Source organism: Bos mutus, chromosome 15 (genome assembly GCF_027580195.1).
Source record: "Bos mutus isolate GX-2022 chromosome 15, NWIPB_WYAK_1.1, whole genome shotgun sequence".
Classification (NCBI taxonomy): Eukaryota; Metazoa; Chordata; class Mammalia; order Artiodactyla; family Bovidae; genus Bos; species Bos mutus.
This window is the reverse complement of record NC_091631.1, coordinates 2769104-2789082: the sequence shown is the minus strand read 5'-3', so window position 1 is coordinate 2789082 and position 19979 is coordinate 2769104. Positions and strand designations below refer to the sequence as shown.

General features: G+C 43.5%; 1 protein-coding gene across 13 annotated transcripts in view; it reads left to right on the top strand.

The window, feature by feature from the left end:
* The window catches only part of CTNND1 (catenin delta 1), a 45047-nt gene that overhangs the window by 2398 nt on the left and 22670 nt on the right, over positions 1-19979 (top strand). The gene's annotated exons all lie outside the window — the stretch shown is intronic.

The following is a 19979-nucleotide window of genomic DNA, read 5'->3' as shown; positions in this document are numbered from 1 at the left end:
CTAGGTAGGGGCCTCCTTTGGGTGTCTAGAGTCTTAATTCCTTTCTTAGGGTTCACTTATGGAGAGTCAAAGGGGTTAGAACACGTTCTTTCAGCTAGGATAAAAATGGGGACTGTTGGAAATCTTAAAAAGAAGCTCTGAGTAATTGCAATTTCAGCCTTGGGTTTATGAGGTAGATGATCTCTAGAGATGAGTGAGAGAGGATGGATGCAAATAAATTAAGCGTAGATCATTATTCAGTTGGAATACCAAAGTGATTAGCTCGGTGTAATTCACTGCTTTCTGCTCTGGTACCTGGTGCCCCTGTTCCTAAGTGCCAGCCCTCCCTCTCCCGCCCCCACCTTGTTTACTCAGTGAGTGCTAACCATTTTGCCTGAACTATTTATTTAATTTCCTACAGTAACTTTCTGTTTGTTGTTTTTTGGTTTTTTTTTGTTTTTTAAGGAATTTGAGCCTCAGAGAACTTGAGGTTTGCTGAAAATTTCAGTGCTTGTAAGTGACCAAGGCCAGGATTAAACCCTGTTCTGACTATATAAAGTTAGTGGATTTAACCGCTAAAACACTGCCGTTCTCCAGAGAGAATAGAAACAAGAGCCAGAACTAAACTGAGCCCTTTTGAGAGGCAGGAGTGCTTCATCCTGAGGAAGGTCAGTGCTTGCTTAGAGTTCCTGCATGCTCCGAGATAGAGTAGTGTATGTAAAAAATCCATTTTCCATAAAGCTGTAAGGAGCTAGATATGTTAGAATGGATATTATCTCAACTTTATTACAGGGATCTTTCCATATGCACACCATTATTGTCCTGTAATTCTTTTTTTTTTTTTTTTTTTCATTATTGTCCTGTAATTCTTAAACCTACTGGAAATGCCTCAAACTTTATTTATCAGTGAAATTTCTTCCAGAGAATTTTCTGACTTGGGTTTGGAATGAATTGCCGATTTGCAGGGAGAGGTTTGTAGCAGGTAGTTCAAATAATGTTTATCACACTGTATTACAATTGTCTGTTTTTTTTTTTTTTTGTCTTTTCCCCTATTCTGACCTGCTTGAGTGTAGATACTGTCTTATCTCTGTATCCCCTTAGCGCCTGTCTTAGTGTCTGGGATATATCGAGTGAAGTGAAGTCGCTCAGTCATGTCCTACTCTGCGACCCCACGGACTGTAGCCTATCAGGGTTCTCCCTCCATGGGATTCTCCAGGCAAGATTACTGGAGTGGGTTGCCATTTCCTTCTCCAGAGGATCTTCCCGACCCAGGGATCGAACCCAGGTCTCCCGCATTCCAGGCAGACGCTTTAACATCTGAGCCACCAGGGAAGCCCTGGTGATATATTGAGGTGCTCAGTAAATCTTGGTTAAATAAGGCACGATGGGAATCAGTGAGGGACTTTTGTGGGGAAGGCTGAAAGGAAGTTGAGATGGGAAGAAATTCAACAAAGATGAATAAAATTGCTATGTGATTTTGAAATTTAGTCTGTAGTTTTAACTTTTTATACATTGCCTACCTTCCATTTTTAAAGACAGTTTTTAGAAAGAATTGAAGGTTTAAAATTTGAATTTTTCTTTAATCCTGTTTCTTTTCTGGGCAAGCAGTACAAATAATAGTGTAAATAGTTAAGAATCCTAGTCAGTTCATCTCATATTATAGGCAGCTGTTAACTTCAGCCACTGAAACCTTATATGTAACCATTTTCTAGAGGGGAGGAACTGGTTACCCAGAACATATTAGGGCAGCAGCAGGGAAGTATTGCTTTCAGCTGTGTTGGAAGTAAATGGTTTTTATACTTGTTAATAAAAACATAAAAAGCTTGAAATGATAGTTTGAACATTAGTGCTTCAAATAAAGTATGTTTGGACATCATTATATATATACATTTTTTGTCACTGCTTTCGCTATGAAACTAGGAGATTTTGTTCACAAAGTGTATTGGAAAGTTTATGAGTTTAAGAACCCAAATTAATTTTCTGGGAAATTAGGAATAATAGTAACAAGAAATTTGCCTAAAGGAATGAGCCATAGCTTATTACTATGTGATTTCATGTTCTCTTTCCTTGCAAAAGGGGTTAAATGCTATGAGACGCTGAAATAGGGATTGCTCTGCCTAAACGCAGCTGCCTCCAAGGTTTGTAATAGAGGGCATTGATATCTCCTGGCAGGGAGATTGTAAAGGCGGGGAAGAACGACTGTTCAGTTAGAACTATCCAGTGGGATATGAAGGTATGGATTGATTTGTATTTAGTTTTATTGTATAATGTATTTTTGGAAGTAACCGCCCCCCACCCCCCATTCTACTTGGAATTGCATGTTATTGATTATTAAATGTGGACCCTGTTCTCAATACTTAATATTTATTATTCTGGTGCAGGGACAGTATTTTCCATTTTAAGGCCATTTTCCTCTCCAGTGAGTCCTTAAACCTGATTGGAATGATGTGGGCATTTAGATTAGGCATGTAGTGGGGACATTATAAAGATAGAGAGTTTTCTTTTCTCAAAGTCTTCTCTGATGGCCTACAGGTAATTTGGTCACAAAACATGCCCCATTTTGGATGATAAAACTTATTTTGAAAACATTTCAGACTTTCAGAAAAATTGGAATAGGAGTACAATAACTCCTGTATATCCTTCATTCACCTTAACACCAGTTGTTAAAATTTTGCCATAAATGCTTTATTATTCTGTATTTTTTGATCAATATGCTGACCAAACAGGGAATTTCCAATCTAAATGTGCCACAAATATAGAAGCAGGGCAGCTCTGCATGCTAAGAGCGTGGATGCTGGAGCTGGACTGCTGCTGCTGCTGCTGCTAAGTCGCTTCAGTCGTGTCTGACCATAGACGGGTACCTGTGTTCAAATCTTCTACCACTTAACTAGCGAAGTAGCCCTGGGAAGATTGTTTAATTGCTCTATGCCTCGATCTCCTTGTATGTGAAATGAGGACAATGATATTAACTGTCGCATAGGATTGTTGTGATGATGAAGTGACTTAATACATGCGAAATTCATAGGCTGTTGTCTGGCTCATGGGAACACCTCGTTTTTGCTATTAGAATGAATACTTTGAATGAATTCAAACATCATTTGTCTGACTAAGTTTCCTTTAAGGTGTCTTAAGACCTGAGACTCTGTGGTGGATATAGATGCTTTTATTACAGAATAAATGGGTATCCTGGATGAATAGGCTTTTCTTTCTTTTTTTTAAATAGACAAAAAGTGCCTTTAGCGATAGGCAAGTTTAAGTTGTGGAGGCAGGGTAGTCCAAAGTACGGGTGCTGTGGGAATGGATAGCTCTTAATAAATTGAGGCGTGAGTGAGAGAAGAGAAGCTGGTGGCAGCCAAAGCTGCAAATTTCTTAGGAGATTTGGATACTTTAGGGGGAAAAAACAGCAATACAATTTCTCCCATCTTTTTGTATCTACAGGAGACAGAAATCTAGCATCCAAGGGTAAACTTCCTTTAATTTTGGTAGAGAGTGGATTGAAAAAGCTTTGTTTGGGTTTATTATTCTTAATTTCGGACCAGTTTCTTTCCCTTGATGTCTCACTTGTCCAACCGGGATTTTGTAGGATAACGTTAGTTTTGAATGTACAGGAAGCAATTGCACAGCGATGAAGGTGGTTTTTTTACTGTCTTCTCTTGAAATAAACCTCACTTTTTAATGTTAAGGAAACATCATTTTCTATTCCCAACCCTTATTTATGGGACATTTGCAAAACTGAGACACATAGAGATTTTGAGTTCATCAGTGCTTCCTGTGAGAAGTGTGCTTCTGTGAAAGTGGTCTGTCTGCTCTTATATGTGGAAAACTAAACTGTGGCCTGTGGGAAATACATATGTGTTAACTGCAGCCTTGTCTGGAAGCTTTTGGTTTCTTCCAGCCTAAGTTTTTCCTTCCCTCATACCAAATAACCCATGAAACTAGTGTTCTGGAAAGCCTTTACACTTCGTTTCTGTTGGCTCTCTATAGCTTCCTATCATGACTTCTCCTAACCCCATAGGTGTTCATTTGTGACTGTGCTGGGTCTTTGCTGCAGCGTATGGGCTTCTCTGCTTGCGACAGAGCGAACTGGGGGCTGCTCTAGTTGCGGTGTGTGGACTTCTCAGTATGTGGCTTCTCTTTTGGGACCATGGAGCCCATGGGCTCCGTAGTTGTGGCTTAGTTGCCCCTCGGCCTGTGGGACCTTCCTGGACTAGGGATCAGACAGACCTGTGTCCCCTGCGTTGGCAGATAGATTCTTACTCACTGCGCACCAGAGAAGTCCTCTGTGGTTTTTTAAACCCACATTTCCCTCTACTGATTCTCCTGTTTCTCCTTTTCGTTCGCTTTCCTCTTTTTATTTGGTGTCTCCTTTACCTTTTTGCCTCCCCTATCTTTTTCCCCTTAGGTTGGTGGTCTTCATGGGCATCACTTTGCCTCACTAACACTTAATATGAAAGAAATTTCTAATTCTTAAAATAGAATAAATTGTACTCATGTGGTGAAGGTTCGAGTATTAGGATACTGAATTTGGTTATTTCAGTTAGGTCTATATTAGGATTAATTGTTATGATTCAAGAAGACTGAGTTCTAATTCAGATTAAGGTTTTTTCCCCCCCATTTTCAAATATCACCCACATTTACTAATTAATTGCTCATTTTTATTCAGTAGAGCAGAAGATACTTACTTTCCTGGAGTAAAAGGAAGTCACTTACGGGGTATTTATCGGTTCTGTGTGTGTTTCCCATGTTGTTCAGTACTGAATGCGGCCGTGTATTGAGAGGTGTCTTTGTGGAGTAAAGATATTTGTTTTAGGGAGCTTATATTTGAAAAACCCAAAATGTATTCTGGTGGTTGAGGATATAAGGCATTGTTATAGAAACTAGGTCAACTTTTCAGTACTTTTATCAAAGCACCTACAGGTTCCATTTTATTGCAAATGAAGTAAATCTCATTGAAATAAAGTAGCTGGTGTATATTCAGTACACTTTTAAAATAGAGTGATCTATTTTAAAGGAGAAATTGGTGCCAATCTGATTTCTTTTCACTGTTTCTTTGTTGGGACGGGGGAGTTCTGTAACCTCTCTTCTGTTTAGTTCTCTGTTGGCTGCTTTGTAAACCAGGGAAGAATTGACCATTGAATGTCTGCCCTGCTGAAGGTCAGCCAAATCTGCAGGTAAGACTACTTGAGACCCCCATTGATGGGCCTAACGTCACAATTAGAAAGAAATTTGTAGAAAGAAAAATGAAATAATGTTGATTTACTTTTCCAAAGTTTAATTTTTTGCGTTCACTGAAAAAGTGAAACATCTTTGTTTGAAAGAGATCCGAGAGCCTGCTGTGCACCCACTGGGACTCACGGAGCTCACATTCCAGCTGGAGGAAGATAGGCATTAAGTGAGCAAGTAAATACACAGTAAGTCAGAGTATGATAGCACTATTGAGGAACAAAATAAAGCCAAATATGTGGAGTGGTGAATAGCAAGTGCAAGGGCAGGAGTGAGCTTGTTTTAATATGGAGCAGTTAGGGAGGGCCTCGCTTACAAATAATGTTTGAAAGAGACTTAAAAGAAATCGGAATGAAGTCACACAGATAAGGGTACAAAGTGCAAAGGCCCTAACAGACTGGTTGTTACTAGCAGGCAAGAGAGATGGGGTGGCAGACGCGTTCAGAGGCCCATGAGTGTGCGCATGTCAGGGGAGGCCGTGTGGACTCCCGCACTGTGCAGCGCTGGCAGTCTCCTTGCCGCAGACCCCAAAGACGACAGCTGAGAGAGAGTTTTTGTGTGTGCTTTACAAGGAGCTGAGGCAACACCTGGCCCAGCCTCCATCTTTGTCCCATTGCAGAATAGTCAGAAGGAAATCGCAAAGTAGCAGAATCTGCATAGGTGGATGACCCTTGTCTTGGAGAATGATAAAAGTAATGCAGCTATTTTGAACAAGCTTGTGTGTGTGTGGAAACTGAGATCAAATTTTTCTTCCCTAGAGAAATCTGTTTCTCCACCAACTGATCTACAGAGTCAAATTTCTATGAACAGTAGAAGTGACAGCCTTCTTTTTGAGTACATTTGAGTACATTGAGTTTTTTTTTTTTTTTAGTACATTTGTTGATTTGGCTTATGACCAAATATTATGCCTACCCCACTTATTTGCTGCTTTTTGTTTTGCTCATTGGACCAAAAGTTCCTGCTTCCTCACAGCCCTCATCATTGAGATTAAATAGCTTCAGGGTCCATTTTATAGGTCACCGTATCCATATTACTGTCTTGCACATCAGGGGGTGTGATCAATCCTGATAACTAACTGTATGTCTGTTTTCCCTTTTTATGTATTAATATGTTTAAGCAGTAATGGTGTTAAAACATAGGCTGAACCCCTTGGCCTGGTTGGCTTTGGTGGGATTGAAGAAGCACTAGCGTGCAGTCATCAGTGTTCTGTGGCACCCCCATAATGGAAAGTAAAAGCATAGTGATTCCCAGAGGAATCTGTCTCGAATCACCCATTCTTTCTTTCTCTTGCAAGATTTCTTGTTTTGCTAGTCTGTCCTTCAGTGAAAGACTGTCTCTGTCTCTTTCTGGGTCTCTCTCTCAGTTTGGGGTTTAACCCTGTAGCTTGACCTGGTTACCATCTACTTTTCCCTTTAATTATACCTATCTAGTTGTCATTCTGTTACCTAATATCATCCTTGGGAGATGCCCTCGATCAGAAAACTTTTTTTCCCTCCTGTCCCCTTCTCCTTTGGTCAGATAACTGTATCATTTTGCAGGAAATACTCTCGGCAATCAGATTCCCCAAATTTTGGAGTTGCTTTAAATCACTGCTTTACAGATGTTTATAGTTGTCTTGAAAGTCAGTCTTTTGATGCCATTCTTCTTTCCTAAGTCTCTGGTGACATGCTTCCTTGTGGAAATACTCCTCTTTATGCTCCTTCTAAAAACATCTTACTATTCACTTGCTATTCAAAGCAGAAGTTAAAGTGACTTACTTGGATAAGTGTCAGAGGTAACACGTGAATCTAGAGTTTCTGGTGTTTCTATTATATTGTCAACTGGGCTAAAATTATCTAGGGTCTTGAATGTTAGATTTAAGACTTCAGACTTCTTTTGGGATGGAATGTGGAACCAATCTTAGGAAATGTGGTATAGCTCTTTGTTCCTTGGAGGAAAGTTAAACTGAGTCATTTGAAACAATAATTGGGTTTTCCAATCTGCAGTGTAAATAGGGATATCCTCCACTGTAGCAACTCAGGATTCCAAAGAAGTGAGATAGTTCTTCCTTTTAGGTTCTGAGCCTGGAATATAGCATTTAGTATTGTATCATTCTGGCCATCTATATATTTAATTCCATACTTTCAAAGAAACTTTAATCCAAACTGAATAACGAGCTGTCTAATGAACAGTAAAGCAGGTCCGAATAATGTATTTTACAACCAGTGTCCTTTTTGGGAGAGGAATGTGGTGGGCAGAGGGTTGTCAGGATAGGCCAGGATGGTGGTTCCCAGCAGCTGTCAGAACCGCTTTGAGAGCTTTTTACGAAGATGAATTCTGAGGCACCTAGATAGTAAGGTGTGAGGACTGGGGATGTAGATTTGGGAGATATTTCTAAAAACAGCTTCCCAGGTGATTCTGATCACTCAGGTTTGAGGACCACAAAATTGGAACTTTTGAGTTAAGCTACAGATCTGTATGATTTCTCAGATGGGTGGTGACTTAGTATGAGAAATAGAGGAGACTAGTTCATGGTGTCAGTGGGTAGTTGGAAGCTTTCTACCTCTGTATCCTGTGTTGTTTTGAAATAAATGACTGATGTCACTGTCGGATTTGGGGATTCTGCCAGTGCTTAGTATGGGATGGAGGACTTGCCTCTTAGGGGGAAGGGAAACTTAGACCACATCTCCATTTCCCTTCTCCATTTTGAAATTGTGGAACGACTTCAGGAGAGGATGTTAACATTGAAACTCAGCTGGACAATTTGTTTAAAACTCAGCAGGAAGGGCCAATGTTACTTCCTGTCTGAAAAGGAAGTGCCGGCTTCCTTCCCTTCCTCCTTGGCTAATGCTGGCCCACTTAGAATATGGCTGGGGGAGGGGCTGGTCACAGTAGTGCTTTAACTGGCTATTATGCCTGGGGAGGTCAGGTCATATCAGTGTGGAAGAGCAGAAGCATTTGTTCCCTTCTTAAAACCCGGAGATGGATGCTGCGTGGACTGCTTTCTACTTGACATTATCTAATAGCTTTGTGCTGCGCTTGCTGTTGCAGTCCAGGAAGCCTTCCAGTCTCCAAGACATTATTTTACATTAAACCTTATACCTCCCCTGTATTCCCTGACATTTGAAAATAGATCAAGGAGGGAAGAAACTGAAATCCATTTGATACTGAGGGGTAGGTTGTGGAAAGGAGAGCATAAATGGGCAGAGGGGAGTGGATGACAGAAGTTTCTTATTTTTAAATTGAGCCAAGAAAGCATTCCTTCTAAGTGGGGCCAGTTGGCACTCTTCCTGCTATTTTAGTTCTGGCTTCTCCTTCCTACTGGCCAGTCAATTGTATTAAGTGTTTGATGTGAGTTTGAACTGTGGTCTCTGGGGCTGGGGGGAGGGAGGGTGGGGGAAACAGCTGGTGCCTTCATCAAGCTATCTCCATTATGCTTCTTTTCAGGGTGTTAGGGGGAGGGTGGTAGAGGAATTGGGTGTGTGTTAGCTGAGTCCTAGCAACTCTCAGTAGTGGGATTGGATCCTTGGGCACTTTTAATGCTATGTGGGATGTTGGCTAGTTGGAATGTAGCAAAACCTTTTCCCAATCACATTCTTTCCTCTGCCTCACCTCCTTCCAATTCTTTCAGCTTTGGGCTGACGGGGAGAAAAGGGGTATGTGTGAAGTTATATAGCAAAACAGATTCATACTTTCCCAACCATTTAGTATTCAGCTTAAGTCTTGGTCCCTTCCATTGACTTTCTCCTTACTTCTTTGTTATTTCTTTGGTTGGGTTTTCTGACTGTCTGCAAACAGCCAGAGATAGGACAGGAGTAGAAGCGTGAAGTTGTGCTAAACTGCGATCAGTTGGCTGTACTGGTCTGCTTCCTTCCCTCACGTTGTGGGGTGACTGTATTTCTGAGTCAGCATGCATTTTCTGTCTCACCTGCTCAATTTGAGGCAGAGAACTTGCTGAGGATCCCTTTGGAGTAACAGCAGCAGAGATACTGGTGTGTCCGGTTCTCTGTCTGGGGTGTGTGTTTTTTTAAGTATCTTAAAAAAAAGATATCTTAAACTCTCCTACTGTGCTGTTTTATCTGCTTTTGATATAACCATCTCCCACTAATGTATTTGGCCTGGAGTATGAATGAAGGAGAATTGGGTAAGAATACTAACTTTTAAATTAATACGAACGTTTAAAGTTATTCCTGAGTTGGTTTGATTCAGCGCTGTGTAAGAGATTTCAAACTGCGTGTGCCTCAGTGATAGAGCTTGCAGTGGCAAGGCTCTGTCTGGTCTGAAATACAGGGTGAATACGGCTAAATATTCTTTTTTCTGTCCAGTCCTAGAATGACTTGATTATTGTGTCTATACCTGCTCCACCTCCTTGTATCTGGTTATATCATAGCCAGATATGGAATAATTCATTCTAATTGTGCTGTTTTAGACTTATCTCTTTTTGCATCAACATGTACCATCCAAATCAGGTTTCTGCATAGGGAGCTTCTAGCAGAGCCAAGAAGGAGAAAGGAAGGGGAGAAGATGAGAAATAACTGTGTATTACTCACTCTTTAATTGCCTGGAATATCCCCCTGGTTTGAGAGCTCTGCGCCCTAAACCTTGTGCTGTGCTTTACGCCAGGGGAATTGAGCCCTGGGGGCAAAGGGTGTTACTTTGGATTTCAAGAATCTGGTTAATAGGGCTTGACTTCTTTCTACGTCTTTGCTTCTGGAGTTTAGGGCTAACACCCAATGGGCTTGTATAAGACAATAAAAAAATGTATCATATATCCCATTCTTGGTATGAGCTGAGGGCTCTTATAGGGAGGGAGGTTTTCCTTCCTGATGAGGTGCCAAACCTGCATACAGCCCCTGACCCACTCCAGGGGCAGCAGTGAGCAGGGAAGCTGCTGTAGTGTCGACCTTTCTTGCTGCAAGAACTACTGTGCAACCCCTAGGAGACCTCCCTTCACTCCCTGGGGAAAGGGAGAACTTTGCTTCTGGCATCTGCTGGTGCCTGTTCCGCCTCTACACAGGGTGGAGTCTGCTGCCTTTTGTTTGTTCTCTGTGGGGCCTTTTAGAAAGCAGTTTTAGCTTGTGGCGAAGAGTTTGAAAGACTTTAAACAGTAGAAATGGGTGATAGAGAGCAGGATAGAGGATGTGTCCGAAGTTGTTTTCCCAGGCGTGAGTATTCTCTTGACTGAATGCGGATTGGTGATCAGGTTGCCATGATGAAGCTTTCTGTGGGATATATCACACACAGCTGAGCTGAGTATAACACCAGCAGCAGCTTTAAAATCCCCAGTCCCCCAGGTGAAGAAACTAGCCAAGAAGGAGCCTTGAAAATCGCCCCAGGCCCTCTGAGCCCTTAGGTCCTCACACAGGATATCTCCGCCGATGCTGAAAGGCCCGAGCTTTGTCCCCTGTAGCTTGGGGCAGGGAGGAGGGTTGTTTTCCCTGAACATGATAAGGAGCTGCTCGGGGCAGAGTGGGAGCTCGGGCTGGCGATTGGTAGACAGGATGCCCTGGAATGCGGTTGGCTTGCAGCCCAGAATCCAGCACTTTGTATTTGTTTGTTTCTGGGAGACTGTGGTCTGGTGCTACTGTGACAGGAAGTGAGAAAGCTGGGAGTGGGGGAGCCGAGAGGGGCGATGTCTTTGTGGTTCTCCTGTGAAATCTCTTTGTCCCTGGAGAGCCGCTCCGCTGCCGGGCTCTACTGAGAAGAGAGAGCCTTTGTGTGTCTAGTGGGTCTTGGGGCAGCGAGCTTCTCCGAGGGCCGGGGAGTGCGAGTTGTGACTGTGGCCTTTTGCGTTTAGCACTCGAGTTAAGTAAATGGCTACCGTCTCTTATATTGGGATCTCACTGACTTTTTAATGTGCGCTGCTACTATTTATAGATCTCTCGGATTTAATTAAGGAAGGAATATTAGAAGGAGGTAGATGTTTATTTTATGTTACGGTATATATTGCAGATCTGTTGAGTCTGTGAAAAGGATAGAAACAGGCAATTCCTTTTTTAAAATATAAATTTATTTATCTTAATTGGAGGCTAATTACTTAGTGGTTTTGCCATACATTGACATGAGTCAGCCATGGGTGTACATGTGTCCCCATCCTGAACCCCCCTCCTACCCCCCTCCCCATCCCATCCCTCTGGGTCATCCCAGTGCACCAGTCCCGAGCACCGTGTCTCATGCATCGTAGAAAGGGGCAATTCCAATTGATGCCTTAGTCCATACGGAGCTGGAGAAACCCACTTCTTAAAAAAAAAAAAATCTTTGGCGCAGTGAAATGAATAAACACAGTGAATGGGGGATCCGTTTCCCCTGACCAGGGCTGGAACCTGGGCCGCCTGCTTCAGTAGCGTGAGGCCTTTAGCACTGGACCACCAAGGGAGGCACCCGCCCGCGCCCGCGTTTCTCAGTACGGAGAGGTACCCGCCCGCGCCCCCGTTTCTCAGTACGGAGAGGTACTGGCAGTTCCCTGCGCTCCAGTGGGCTGCGGTTGGTCGATGTCAGGGATTCCCCCTCTGTCTAGACTGAACCAGCACCTGGAGCGCCCCCACCCCTCCCCACCCCCAGCTCCCCTTGTTTTGTGTTTTCCCTGCCCTCCATTCCAGCTGTGAATCAGGCATCTCTTCTCAACTTGTGGATTGGGTGGCTGAGTCTTCAACTTCTTGCGGAGCTGGCTCGTCCCTGAGGACACACACAAGCGGCCTTTGATTACCCTGGAGGACAGCTGCCCTAGAGGCAGATTGCTGACATACCACTAGAACAATCCCTCCCCTCTGTTCTGATGCTGGCTAGCACAGTCTTCCCTGCTTCTAGTTCCTTCTGTTTTCTATCCCACCTCCGATCTCTGCTATTGGTTTAGTGAGGTGTCACATTAAAAATGGTAGTAGGGATATTTGTGATTAGATTTTCTTTCTTGCGCTCTGCTTAGAGAATGTGGCAAGTAGCCAGATTTCAATAGCAGGCCTTTCAGGGGAAAAGTAGGTGATTTTGTGCAAAGTAATACTTCTTTTGTTTCTTTTAGCTTTTCTCTTGAGTTCTTGTTCCTTTTAAAATGAGAAATCTAAGGTATTTCAATTCTGGCTATTCTTCTCCAGAACTGAGTAAAGTCTTGCTCTTTAAAATGAAGGTAGTGCCCAAAGGTCTAGATGCTTCCGCCTCATCCTCTGTCACCACCCCTCCATCCCGCCACCCAAAAGTTACTTTTGGTCACCTTCTGTATTTGAATTAGGATGACTTTTAACCACAAGAAACATAGGAAGTTCATATTCACTCAGTCTTTCAAGTTTCTGCCACTCACTAGTTGTGTTGATCTTGGGCAGGAGACGGAATCCTTCTGATGTGCAAGTTTATTCGTCTACAGAAGGGGCCAACGCTACCTCAGGTTGTTGGGAAGAGTGTGTGTGTTTATTTATAGGCAGAGGTCAGTAATTAATAACTCACAAATACTCTCCCCCTATAAGGTCAGATTTTCTTCTTTTAGAGCGAAACATTTCCTTCAGCCATCTGCCCTGTGGCTGAAATAGGACCTTCACACCTCATGATGTCTTCATAGACTCACACTTGTCTCTGTGTTGCTTGTGTCAAAAAAGGCGTACCCTAAACCTAATGGAACCGGTGTCTTGTTGCTCATTTTAGGGCTCAGGGCTTTCTGAGGAAGCTGGACTGTAGATGTGATTCAGTTACATGCTTTCAGCTTTTCCAGGTCATCTTCAAATAATGGGCAAAAGAGTCGGTGGGAATACCAGAGATAGAAAGTTAGGCGGGTCGGTGAGAAGCTGCCACTTTAAAAAAGGAATGTGAGCTCAAACAGTTGGGTGACCTCTAGTAAACCTTAAGGTTAAGCTTTTTTCCCGTGGATTTTTTTTTTCCTAGCCTGTGGTAGTGAAGAGTGTAAGGTGTCCTAGTTAATTTTAGGATTTGTCTTTTATGAGACAGAAGTGAAGTTCCGTTTTGAGTAGACTTTTCCTAATTTCCCTTCGTATGCTGACCTCCCTCTTGTTCTCCCACTTTTTGTAGAATGGAGAAAGGCATTTGGCCTCTCCCCTTCCTCCAGTCTGACACCTCCCTCTGTATTTTTTTTTTGGCCCCTCCTTCTTATCTTTGTTTTCTTATCGGCCTCTCCCTGAAGCTCTGCTTTCTCCTTATAAGGCTGGCTAAGGTGCCTCTGGCAGGGTTGCAACAGGGATACAGGTAAGTAGCTCAATGTGTCTCAGACTCTCTGGATTGAGAGAAAATTCAGTGCTATCTGTCCCGGTGGAAGGCCTTGGAGAGGCACGTGGTTAGTGGGGGAGGAGGAGGAGGCAGCCTGGCCTGAGAGATCGGGAGGACTTGTTAGACCAGTCCTGCCTGTGTGTCACACGCCCTCCAGAGAAGCAGGTTTTGTTTCCTTCCATACCATTTCAGTCCTGGGCCCCCTCTGTAGACGAGAGCCGCACCCTTACTTTGCTTCAAAGCCAGCCTAGCATTTAGCCATTTTAGTATATTACGGTTTGGGGGGTTCCCAGGATACTTGGGAGGGGAAAAGAGCAATAAGAATGTTCCATCTGGTTTCTGAATTTAGGGTCAAGATGGTGGAGGTGTTTTTTTTTTTTTTCTTTTAAAGTCACAGCAAAAAACATTTAAATCCTGGAACAGGTAACTAGAATATTTAAGGTGTCCTAAGTGACCTATAGGGATTGCTAGCTCAGCTGCCTTTTAACAAGGAGTATTTCTTTAAAAACAAAAAAAACAAAAAGCCCAAAAGTTTCATGTATTTTCCTTTTTTTTTTTTTCTCAGAAACTCCAATGAGATAGCATGATCACTCTTTTCTAAGAGGAGGGTGATTTACCAGAGACTCCCTTAATTCATTAGATTTAGGTGGTGCTAGTGGTAACAAACCCCCGCTTGCCACGGCAGGAGACTAGGCTCCATCCCTGGGTCAGGAAGACGCCCCGGAGGAGGAAATGGCAGCCCACTCCAGTGTTCTTGCCTGGAGAATCCCATGGCCAGAGGAGCCTGGCGGGCTACAGTCCACGGGGTCGCAAAGAGTTAGATATGACTGAAGGGACTTCGCGTGCACGCAGTGGTGGACACGGTGAGACCTAGTCCTTCATTGCAGAGACTCCTTCCGTCAGCCTTCTGGGTGCTCTTAAGTGGAGAAGCTGGGCCGGTCATAAAGCAGGCCACGTAATTCTGAGAAGTGCCCAGTTGGCAGGAGGTTGGGAAGTGAACATAGTCCTCTTTCCGTCTTATTGCAGATCTTGTCCAGGGTTTGAGTTAGTGTAGGAGCAAGTCTATCCAGCAGGGAGAAATACTAGAATTGTTCTGACTGAGCTTTCAATCGTTCTCAGTTCAGATGGTGGAACTTCAAGTGGTGGGTGGGGTGCTTAGACTTTGGACTTTGGTATAAGCACTCTGTGATAAGAAGCCCTGGAAAACTATCGACAAAATATATTCCTTTTGATTTAAAAATTAAGTGTGGATTTTCTCTTTGTGTGGTTGAACTGGACTGTTTTGGTTTGAACTTGGCAAATGCCAGTCAAGGCAAATAAATACCTTTACATGTTTAGAATGCCTATGCTTTTTGGTTTGATTATGTTCTGTAGTGTTACCGGTGCTATGTTTTATACAGGTGTATTCTTCAGTAGATGGCTCAGTCTGTACCTTTTAAAAAAGCAGTTTGGAATCCCTAGGATGATGAAGTTTTTGCTAATCATTGCGTTTAGAGGGAGGACATAACTTTATCTTTGATTCTGTACTGAAGAAATAGAAGGGAACAGCGCTGCCTTTGAACCTGGCTACAGAAGATAACATTTCTTTTTTCTTGGTTTCTTCCAGAGCCCAAAGACTGTTTTGTGGGGTTTAGAGTTTTCCATCTGAAGACAAATAATCTTCCTCTTTCCACAGAGATTTATGTGCCTAATTTTGGTCATCTTTTTGGATATACTTCGCTGAATTGTGTGGAGGTGGGAGAGAGGTTCAGAGTCACCCTGTCTATAGTTTTACATATCTTATAAAGCTAAACTCTGAAAAGTAACAAAAAGTAAAGCTTACGTGGGGTTATTTATAACTTCTCCAAGGTCTCACAGTCTGTTTCTGGCAAAGCCAGGTCTTGAACTCCAGGTCTTTTGACCTCTGGAGCATGAAATGGCAACCCACTCCAGTACTCTTGCCTAGAAAATTCCATGGATGGAGGAGCCTGGTGGGCTACAGTCCATGGGGTCACAAAGAGTCGGACACGACTGAGTGACTTCACGACCCTTAAGAGTGTGAAGAATTCCTGTAGCCTGTAGTTTATAGAACTATAGCTAGTGGCAAAGGGGAGCCTGCGGAGACGAGTGGTTTCTTCAAATGCCTTACCAACACCTCCAAACCAGAACCTCCCCAACCAGCACCTCCCCAACCAACACCTCCCCAACCAACACCTCCCCAAACCAACACCTCCAAACCAACACCTCCAAATCAACACCTCCCCAAACCAACACCTCCCCAAACCAACACCTCCCCAAACCAACACCTCCCCAAACCAACACCTCCCCAAACCCAACACCTCCCCAAACCCAACACCTCCCCAAACCCAACACCTCCCCAAACCAACATCTCCCCAAACCCAACACCTCCCCAAACCAATACCTCCCCAAACCCAAAACCTCCAAAACCTTAGTCCTTTATGTTAGCTGTTTGTAGTAGTGTTAGTCGTGTCCATCACCAACTCCCGGAGTTTCCTCAAACTCATGTCCGTCGAGTTCGTGATGCCATCTAGCCATCTCATCTTCTGTCGTCCCCTTCTCCTCCTGCCCCCAATCCCTCCCAGCATCAGGGTCTTTTCCAGTGAGTCACCTCTTCACATGAGGTCGCCAAAGTACCGGAGTTTCAGCTTCAGCATCAGTCCTCCTAGTGAGTCTTCAGGACTGGCCTCCTTGCAGCAGTGTTGGTAGCAGTAGCTTTCTGTGCGTTGGGCGTTTGCTGAGTGCTTGCCATGGAGCCTCTCATTTCATCCTTGCAGCTGTCCCGTGTGTCTTGTTTCTCCCTGCTTCTCCATTTTACAGAAAAGAAACCTGAGGATTAGAGAGATTTGCCCAAAGTCACATAGCTAAGAAGCAACAGAGCTGAGATTTGAACACAGTCAGTGTGATTCCAAAGTTGATATTCTTAACCTTTAAGAATTCTAATTCCAAACTGTTTCTGCAGCCTGTTTACAGTAGAACATCATCGTGGGGATTGTGCTGTAGGCAAGTGACTTTTTGCCCTGTTACCTGGTTGACATTGTTGAACTGTTTGGTCTTTCTGGGTATCTGATTTAATTCAACTTTTTTTTTTTGGTTTAGAATTCTTATAGAAGAGATTGGATATTTACTGTTGTCCGTACTTGAATATGGGAACCTTGTAGATTCAGGGTCTATAGGTCTTGGCTTGTTAAGAATAAAGAGGGTATTCTCAGCAAGTCTAGTGATCGGTGAGTTGCACGTTTCACCTGTTCACTTTGCTTCCCTCCCCCACCCTGGGAATTCCTTAGTGATCTTTTTTTGGGGGGTGTTTACTGCATGTCTTGCAGGGTCTTGGTTCCCTGACCAAGGACTGAACGTGGGGCTATGACGAAGCCCCAGGGCCTTGGCACTGGGCCACCAGGGAATTCCCAGTGATCTTTTTTTAGTGAGGACAAGTGTAATCTATTGAAAATAAAAGTAGCAAACCGGTAAAGGTGTTGGCCTGTAGTCTTGAGGCTTTCCTGACTCTTAACTGCCAAAATTAGTTAATGGTTTGCAGATTCTGGTCTCTAGGATAATTTGTTTTTTATGCTGTGTATGTTTGGCATGAGACTCAGGTCTCAAAGTTGTGAGGTGATGTCCTATATCATATCAGATCAGATCAGTCGCTCAGTCGTGTCCGACTCTTTGCGACCCCATGAATCGCAGCACGCCAGGCCTCCCTGTCCATCACCAACTCCCGGAGTTCACTCAGACTCACGTCCATCAAGTCAGTGATGCCATCCAGCCATCTCATCCTCTGTCGTCCCCTTCTCCTCTTGCCCCCAATCCCTCCCAGCATCAGAGTCTTTTCCAATGAGTCAACTCTTCGCATGAGGTGGCCAAAGTACTGGAGTTTCAGCTTTAGCATCATTCCTTCCAAAGAACACCCAGGACTGATCTCCTTCAGAATGGACTGGTTGGGTCCTTGCAGTCCAAGGGACTCTCAAGAGTCTTCTCCAACACCACAGTTCAAAAGCATCAGTTCTTCAGTGCTCAGATTTCTTTATAGTCCAACTCTCACATCCGTACATGACCACTGGAAAAACCATAGCCTTGAATAGACGGACCTTTGTTGGCAAAGTAATGTCTCTGCTTTTGAATATGCTATCTAGGTTGGTCATAACTTTGCTTCCAAGGAGTAAGCGTCTTTTAATTTCATGGCTGCAGTCACCATCTGCAGTGATTTTGGAGCCCCCAAAAATAAAGTCTGACACTGTTTCCACTGTTTCCCCATCTATTTCCCATGAAGTGATGGGACCGGATGCCATGATCTTCGTTTTCTGAATGTTGAGCTTTAAGCCAACTTTTTCACTCTCCACTGTCACTTTCATCAAGAGGCTTTTTAGTTCCTCTTCACTTTCTGCCATAAGGGTGGTGTCATCTGCATATCTGAGGTTATTGATATTTCTCCCAGCAATCTTGATTCCAGCTTGTGCTTCTTCCAGCCCAGTGTTTCTCATGATGTACTCTGCATAGCAGTTAAATAAACAGGGTGACAATATACAGCCTTGACGTACTCCTTTTCCTATTTGGAACCAGTCTGTTGTTCCATGTCCAGTTCTAACTGTTGCTTCCTGACCTGCGTACAAATTTCTAAAGAGGCAGATCAGGTGGTCTGGTATTCCCATGTCTTTCAGAATTTTCCACAGTTGATTGTGATCCACACAGTCAAAGGCTTTGGCATAGTCAATAAAGCAGAAATAGATGTTTTTCTGGAACTCTCTTGCTTTTTCGATGATCCAGCGGATGTTGGCAATTTGATCTCTGGTTCCTCTGCCTTTTCTAAAACCAGCTTGAACATCAGGAAGTTCACCATTCACATATTGCTGAAGCCTGGCTTGGAGAATTTTGAACATTACTTTACTAGTGTGTGAGATGAGTGCAGTTGTGCGGTAGTTTGAGCATTCTTTGGCATTGCCTTTCTTTGGGATTGGAATGAAAACTGTCCTCTATAGCTTACCTAACTGCTTCATTCTCTTCCCCCACATAAGCTTTCCTTTTCCTTCCATTTATTTATTTTTTTCCCACTTATTTCTTATATGGAGACATTATGGGTAACCCGTTAACCTAAAGATAAGTAGAAACTTTTTCTTTTCCCCCTTTCTTTTGATATTTGGGAATAAACCTCTAAAGAGTTACAGGAGAGAGGTGTTGGACTATCATTTTATATTGGAGTTAAGTTCAAATTTGCTATTAACTGAGACCTTGGGTAATTTCTTCACCTGTAGCCCTTTTTCTCATTTGCAGTAAAACTTTACCTTAGAGTCCTTGGAAGGATTGCCAGGATAATAAATCTAAAACACTCAGTGATTGTTAGTTCTTTTCACCTTCCCTTTCTCCTTGTTAATAAACTGCTAAAGCCTCAAGTAGGGAATTGAGAGTTGATTATAGCAGATGTGTAATTCTGTGATGGCTGCCAGGCGCTGAAGAGAAGCTCCCTACGTCCCAGAAACACTGGTGTAGGTAGGACCTCCTAGTAAATAGTTCTGGAGAAGGAAAACCAGCTCATCCATTCCTTAGAACCCAGGTATGCCTTTGACTCAGTTAATTTCATCTTCTAGTTCACAAAATAGTTTTAGGCTGAGGCATTATCATTAAGTAATGTAATTGGAAGATAAAAACTAACTCTTGAAACAACTTAATACGTCACATTTATATAATGGACCTCGTCGCAGCTGCTCCTCGCTGCGGCTCTGGGCTAGGCTGGGCTGGTGGTGTTGGCGCCTTAGAGACGAGAACGTGGCAGGCCTTGCTGCCGTCGGTGGCTAGTGGCGGAGCCGGGACGGGGTGTGTCTTCTGAGTCCAGTTCTGTCCTGCAGAGCTCTGCTTCTGCCCTGTTCTGGGCAGATAAGCCTCCCCCATGCTTTTAGTCCTAGGAATCTGATCTTCTCTTTCTTCATGTTTTCACCTTCTCCAAGTTAGGGCCGGGTCTCCAGATCCTGCTTCCCAAGTTGGAGCCCTGGGTAGAGCCCCCTTACCCTTCCTAAAGTCATGGGGGCAAAAGGCAGCGATTTTATGGCAGACTGACAGTTTCTCTTTGCAACAGGGAATGTTGTCATTGTATGCTCGATAGTAGTGGTAGTTTGGTCTTTTATTAGCAAAGAAAATTACAGGGTGGAGACTGCCCGAGTAGTAACTACAGTTCAGACCGACCTGGGAGAAGCTCTCGAGCTGAGTCCTTTCAGTATGGAAGGTTCGTAGGTCATTGATGTAGTGGGTAAGCACAAGTATTTAAAATTAAGTAATAAAAATGAAAGGGAGGAATATTTAAAAAAAAAAAAAGACTTTTGAATGGCCTGTTGCTCTGTAGGGGATTGAGAAAGCGACAGCGGCCTTTGAATTTAGAGGAAGAACGGGGTTGGTAAGTGGCTGTGGGAGCCCAGAGGCCGGAGGACTGCGTTCCTGGACTGAGGGCCTGGTCCACTGGGAGGAGTCTGGGTGATGGAGAATTAATTAAGGCGTCTGAAAAGTGAAAGTTGTTCAGCCTGTCCGACCCTTCATGACCCCATGGACTATACAGTCCATGGACTTCTCCAGTCCAGAGTACTGGAGTGGGTAGGCGTTCCCTTCTCCAG